Source organism: Furipterus horrens, unplaced genomic scaffold (genome assembly GCF_987537825.1).
Source record: "Furipterus horrens unplaced genomic scaffold, mFurHor1.1.pri manual_scaffold_9, whole genome shotgun sequence".
In the NCBI taxonomy this organism is placed as follows: domain Eukaryota; kingdom Metazoa; phylum Chordata; class Mammalia; order Chiroptera; family Furipteridae; genus Furipterus; species Furipterus horrens.
In genome coordinates, this window is record NW_028327179.1 from 91,047,410 (window position 1) to 91,054,657 (window position 7,248).

At 44.8% G+C, this 7,248-nt stretch overlaps 1 pseudogene; it reads right to left on the minus strand.

The window, feature by feature from the left end:
- LOC150002177 (eukaryotic translation initiation factor 1 pseudogene) lies at positions 1-334 on the minus strand (annotated as a pseudogene).
- Between the last annotated feature and the right edge of the window lie 6,914 nt (positions 335-7,248).

The window sequence follows — 7,248 nt, forward strand, 5'->3', positions numbered from 1 at the left end:
TTAAAACCCATGAACCTTCAGCTGGTCATCCTTAGCCAGTCCAATCCCTGCGAGGAACTGGCCTATGTTCTTGCGCTGGTCACCTGTAGCTGAATTACTTCTCTGTATTCTACAGTACCATCGCGGGCAAATTCTTCTTAGGTGCCTTCACTCCTTCCTTTTTATCATAATCATCAGCGATCCTGATCCCTTGGACAGTAGTAAGGGTATTCCTGCTATTTTTCTGTTGAATTCTTATGTGGATATAATTCTCAGTGCCAATAGGAAACAAATCATCACCCTTACTTGCATCAGCAAAGGGGTTGAAAGAGTGGACGTTCTGGAAAGCAGACATGTTAGATGATTCCTTTTCCTTGGTTGCGGCAGGAGAAACCAGGCAGCGGGGAGGAGGGTCAGGAGGCGAGGTGGGTGGTTCATGGGGAAGGTTGCTGAGTCCTAGGTGGCGGCAGCTCAGCAACTGGAGCAAATGTCAAAAACTTTGAAAAAAGTAATGACCCTCAAACCCAGCAAAAGAGCCCTGGAAGATATACTGAAGGACCCGTGGCTCAGCTTGGGCCAGGAGGAGGAACTCAGGCCTTGCAGCGAGCCACCCCCAGGTAACAGAGATATTGAAGAACCTGAGCTGGATGAGACCTAGGAGTCAGTAACAGTAGAGTGATGGGCCCTTTGATCCTGAGTACCAGGGACACCGAGGTGCAGGGCTGCACCACCAGGGTACGGCCCTGCCCTTTTCCTGACCCAGCCCGTGAGACTCAGCCATCAGGGCAAAAGACCAAAGAGCCAGCCAGTCCCCCAGCCCACCTTGAGTCATGGACCACCACTGCCCCACCCAGCTTGGAATGGAGGATGAGGACCCCCAGCCCAGCCCTCCAGTGTGGCCCTGGGGGCTCCCCCTCCGCCCACAGCAGCAGCAGCAGCAGCGGTGGAGCCCCAGAAGGAACCAGTATGGAACATTTTCTTCATGCTGGGAAGCCTGAGGGTGGGACCCCAGCCTCTCCCTCTGGCCACAGCCAGGACCAGCAGGGGACGGCTATGAGGGTCTTTAGTTTCCTATTAAGGCTCATGTTCGGTAGGCCATCTACCAAGAAGCAGCATCTCAAAAGGACAAGAGTCAAGCCAATTTCATTTTTTAAATCATGGACAGCCAAGGCAGGGCCACGATAAAAGACTCTGGGGAGGTCAAGCTGCACTTCCTGCATTTTAAATGCTGAACTTGAAGGTGCTGAGCTGCAGGGACGCAGAGGCTGGACGCAAACAGCTGCAAGTGAGAGCGGCTCCAGAAATACATTCTGTCTGCCGCCGAGAGGACTTGGTCCGGCAGGCGACGGGGTGCGCAGACCGCCGTGGCATTCCCTGCATGGATTCACATCAGAAGAGGGCCCTGCAGCTCCGTGGCCTTTAGAAACCTCTTATCCAAAATACTTGCTGAGCTTGGAGGACGGCCTGGAGCCCACTGGAGGTCAAGAGGAGAGGGCATCCTCGCTGTGGGTGCACCCCTTTGCTCCCCCCCCCAATGAAACTTCAGAAACTACTGTTTTTCCTGGGGCCCCTTTCTCCCATATTTGTGGGGGTGCTTATTAAAGTATTTGGTTCTCCTAAATTTTGTAATAAATTTGATGCTCCTGAAAGGGGAAAAAAAAAAAAAGAAATATGATTCTAAGCGATGCAGAGAAAGTTTTCAATAAAAAGTCACTGTTTAATGGTTAAAATATATATTTTAACAAACTAGGAATAAAAGCGCAGTTCCTTAATCTACTAAAAGCTATAGCAAACATTACCCTTAATATTAGAATTTAAAAAGCATTTTCTTTAAAACATGGCAAGGATGTTCATTCACTACTACCACAGTTACTATTTAGCATCATGCTGGAGGGTCTAACCAATGCAAAAAGACATAAAAAGGCAATGAGATGTAAGAGCTAGAAAGAGGAAAAACTCATTGTATACACATAATACGATCGTCACCATAGAAAATTCAAGAGCCTATATGAGCAAACACTGAAAACTAAGGAGAGCGCAGCAAGGTTATTGGCTCCAATATCAACATATAAAAAAAAAAAAAAAAAAGCATTTCTATATATCAGCGATAACAATATGAAAATATTTGAAAACGCACGCAGGATCATAAGACTTGTTAAGTTTCAGTGATGGGTTTTTAACAGGGTGATTGTGATTTCTGGCTTTTGATAGTAGCGTACAAAATGATTCTGCCTGTCCTCTGAGTGCACAAAGGGGACAGAGGCACACACGCACCCCTAATGCTGCAGAGAGTAAATGCAAAATAAGATTTAGTGGGGAAAACATAGTGGAGATCCTGCAAGGCATTACCCTACAGACACATGCTCAAGCCTGGGATAAGTAGACTAGGTATACTGCCCCCAAAGCGGGGAGCTTCCAGGTGATGGACCAGACTCCTGTGATGTTTAACTACTTACATAGAATGGGAAATGGGAGTATCTAGGCAATTATGTGACAGTGAGAACCTCCTGGTTGGGGAAATGACCCGTTAGCAAAGCGAAGCTTCTGGAGCTCAGATTCTAATAGCTTTTTTTTTTTTTCCCTGTGGCGATAACTCAAATCTGCTGAGCCAGCTTCTCACTAGGCTACTTGTGTGCTTAGCAATTGCCACAGAAGTGCTGTGTTAACAAACGACTCCCAAAATTCAGTGCCTTAAAAAATTATCATTTGCAAAGAACATATATGCCTGACACACAGACAGACAACAGTGTGGTGATGGCCAAAGGAAAGGAGGGGCCAAGGGCTGGGTAGAGGTGGGCAAAAGGAGGGAAATGGGGGACATCTGTGTTAATGCCAACAATAAAAATAAAGTTAAAAATTAAAAAAAATTAAATTAAAAAAATTATTATTTGTTTTCTCTCATGCAGCTGCAGGTCAGCGGGGGGTCATTGTATCTAAACTGGGCTTCTGGGGGTGGCTGGGCTTGAGGCTGCGCACCCAGCTAGGGTGGGCTCTTCTATGGGTGAGGCTCAGGATCGCTTACACGTGTGTTCATTCTGGGGCCCAGGCTGAAGGGGCAGCAGCTTCCCGGGGCAAGTTCTCATGGTAGTGGCAGAGGTGCAGGAGGGCGAGCCCAGGTAGGCAAGCACTTTTGAAGCCTCTCCTGGCACTGTATTTGGCAAAATCTCAGGAGTCAAAGCAAGTTACATGGCCAAGGGCAACATGAAAAGATCCGGGAAGTAGACTGCTCACATAGAGGTTGAGAGGAGTGAGTATTTGCTGAAATGTTCACTTCTCTGCCACGGTATTGGAAGAGGCACAGGAATGAATCTCCGGGACCATCCAGATTTGTCTCTCTTCACTCCATGCCCTGGCTTTTGGGGCTAATTGTCCTTTATCCTTTCACTAAGACAACTAAAAATAAGCTGGATAAATACCAGAAGCATTTACTAAAAAGCATCAGAGACATAATCATATAGGAACCTTGACCTGGGAGAGAATTGGGGCTTAAAGAGATGAAACGAAGCCATTTCTGTCCAAGAGGCATTTGTTCATGAAAAAAATAAAAGGCATCTGAGAGACAAGGCTGCCTTTGGCTAATGATCAAAACTAAGTCCTTTGGCAGCCAAAGATAAAGATCCCTTTCCTTGTTAAATATCGTAAAGGGCTACTGCTTTTACCCTGAGGTCATTTGCTAATAATCTCAGGGGAACAGCTGAAAAATGGAACTGCCTGATAAACACCTGGGAGTTGAAATTCAACGTATCTGAAGGTGGAGACCCTCTGCCCTTGACTGGAACCCTGAAATGCCAGACTTGATTTCATTTCATTTAATTTTATTTAAAAAAATATTTTTAAAAATTTATTTTTAGAAACACCAACCAGGGCTGTTTTATTTATTTATTTTTTAAAGAAAGATTTTATTTATTTATTTTCAGAGCTACAGAAAGGGAGGGAGAAAGAGAGGGAGAGAAACATCATTTGGTTGCCTCTTGCACACCTCAAACTGTGGGCCTGGCCCACAACCCAGACATGTGCCCTGACAGGAAATCAAACTGTTCAACTCTTGGTTCCCAGGCTGGCACGCAATCCACTGAGCCATGCCGTCCAAAACACCTGACTTTAAAAAATAAGTAGGTACTTTCCCGTGGGTCATCTAGGTAATCCGGTTTTGCCCTTGACTGCTAGCAGCATCGGGTACTTGGTAGAAGGAAACAGAAATTCTAAAGAGAAAGCCTGCATTACCCTAACATTGAAGTTATTCCTAAAAGTAATGTTTAAAATAAAATATCTAGGCCTTGGTCAGGTAGCTCAGTTGATTACAGCATCATCCAGATACACCAAGGTTGTGGGTTTGATGCCCGATTGGGGCACTTATGAGAATCAACCAAGGATGCATAAATAAGTGGAACAACAAATTGCTGTTTCTCTCTCTTTCTCCCTTCCTCTCTCTTTCTCAAATAAATAATTAATTAAAATAAAATGTCTAAGAAACAAGAAGAGGTTATGAAATACACCTCACGCCAATACAGGATTAAACACCAATTGCCACCACAGTAAACTGGTCATTAACACCCCGTTTTTCTCTCTTCCCTGTCTCACTTTCCATACTTTCTCACTTCCCTCTACTTCTTGGAATCATCTCCCACATAACTACTTTCACCCGAGTTCTTACCTCTAGGTCTGTTTCTGGAGGACTCTAACCTACTACGACAGGTATACAATCACGTAACCCCCATCGCAATCCTGGTATAGAACACTGCTCTCGCCCAAATAAGTTTTCTCCTATGTTTTTGTCGTCAATCCTCTCCCCCCGTCTTCAGCCACCTGCTTTCTATCACTCTCATTTTGCTTTCTATGTATTTTCATATGAGATAAAAACTTGATTTAAACTTTTTTTTTCATGTTGTTGATTTTATTGCATGGAAGTTGAAGAGAATTCATAATATATGCTTAAAACTACTAACTTTGTCTAAAAAGGATCCCTGGGAGAATCTCATTGGTGTCTACTGCTGGGAGACACAGGGATGGCCATCTCTGGGGGACAGAGGGACGGCCACCTCTGGGAGACAGAGAGAAAGTCACTAGAAGTCTACCTATAAAAGATCCCCCCAAATCTCTGAGAGATGAATCATTAGGTAAGAACCTAGCACACAAGATTGTAACAAAGGTTTAGTCACTGGAGGGCCAGGGGGTGATACTGAGTCATGTTTTTTTTTTTTTTTTCACTCAGATCTGTGTCCCAGTTCAGCCCTCTCTGTAAACTCATAGTTGAGTAATAGGGGCACCCAAGTACAGGTGTATATACTGGGGAGAGGAAATGTGAGCCATGAGTCAACTCTGAAAAAGCCATTTCCCTAAAATGTCTGTGTGACATTGCTATACAGACATCATGACTTCAGTACTCACTCAGAAAGCAGGACATCCAAAGCACACTTGCCCAGAATTTGAGGAGCTTTGGCAACTTGACAGATCTGGTATCTCTGTCACATGATGCACAGTGAGGGAGGAGGTGGCAAGTGGGGCAGGTGACAGCTTGGGGAGCACCAGCCGTCATAGCGGGCGCCTTTGCATGGCTTGGCAGGCAGGAGAATCCTGAGTAATTACAGCTACTGAGGTCCAGAAAGTAGACAATAGAGCCCAGTGAGTAACAGTTTGGACTTCAGAGTCAGACAGGTCTGGATTGAAACCCCAAATGTCATTCCATCATGCCTACATGAGGTACCCTGATGTGACTAATGCTGACTAATGGTGGGTGTCCAATCTTTAACAATTATTTCATTCATTCAACACCTACTTATTGAGGACCTACAGTGTACCAGACACCCTTGAGGACATGGCAGTGAGCAAAGCAAATGAGTTCCTTTTGCTAATGGAAGAAGTGGCAGGACTCCATTCCCTCTCTGCTCTGCCCTCCCCTCTCCTGTACGCAACCGTCTCCCCTTTGCTGGGAGGAGAGCATTCACACACTTATCCTCTGACAGGCCCGATAACCTCATCAAAAGAAAGGACAGTTATCTAATTGCCTGAGACCAGCGCAGCCCTTATGTACCTTTGCCTTGCTTTTTGCTTCTCTGACCTTTCATGAAGAGACCAAGTTTATAGCCCAGTGTTAGAGGTTTTGCCATTTAGGACTCAGTTCTGAGGATCTCTGCCCCTGTCCATATTTCTGCCAGAGGCTGGCTCCAGCTAAAGTTGCTTGCTGCTTCACATTTATTTTATCAGTCAGGGTTCTTGAACACAAAGAACAGCAGTGAACCTCGGCTAACATAAGTGGAAAATAAATGTATTAGAAGGATATTGGATGACTCACAGAATTGGCTGGGGAGTGGAGAACCAGGCCTGGAAAACAGGCAGGAATCAGAGGCTGGCAGCTGGAGCCGTCTGGTTAAGAGGACAAACATCGCAGACATCACACTCATCACCATTGCTCTTTGTGGCTCAGATGGCACTGTGGCATCTGTTGCATCCTGCCACAGGTCAAGTCTGGCTAACTCTTCCTGCCTGCATTACTAATTGAGTCCTACGACAAGCACATAGTTGCAGAGCCTGGGCTTTAGCTGTCCAGAAACTCAAGCAAAACGTGGTGACATATTAATTGATGTCTCTCCTTGTTTTCCCCAGCTGTCCCTGGCCAATACTCCCCCAAGTCGGAAGGATCAGGGCTGGTCATGGGTTGAGATGCATAATCATATTTGCAAAGAGGCTTCTGTAGGTTTCATGTTGACCATATCTGGGCCCATTATTCTATAGTCACCCTTTGGATACTGTTACTATTTTTTTTAATTGGAGACTTGTCTTTAGTCCCATTACCCTTGTCCTCTACCGCTTACTTTGCCAGGTTTTCCCACAACACTCTTTGAACCTGTTCATTCTGCTGTGTTTTCATGACTAATACCCTCCTCCCAGCCTTAGTCATTTCAAACTGTAGTCCTGTATTCTATACCTTTTCCACCTTTAAGGCCATTACACTGGAAAAATCTGTGCAGAGGTAGCTAAAGTTATTTCTCTTCGGCCATCTCATTCTGCTACCCAAACACTTCACTCTAATCTTGAGCCATCCTGCTCATAAAGAGTAATTTATTCCAAAAAGTCCAGGGTTTTTTGCACATTACAAACCTCTAAGTTCTACTGTATTTCATTGTTCTCCTAAATTACTAGAAATGTTATGTTTTTTAAAAAGTAATTTGGAAATAAGTAGCCCCAAAAAGGTTTCAAAGAGCATTCTTTTTCAGTGTTTAATGTTATTTTCCATCTAAAATACTGGTGGTCTGTATGTTTAGGTATCAT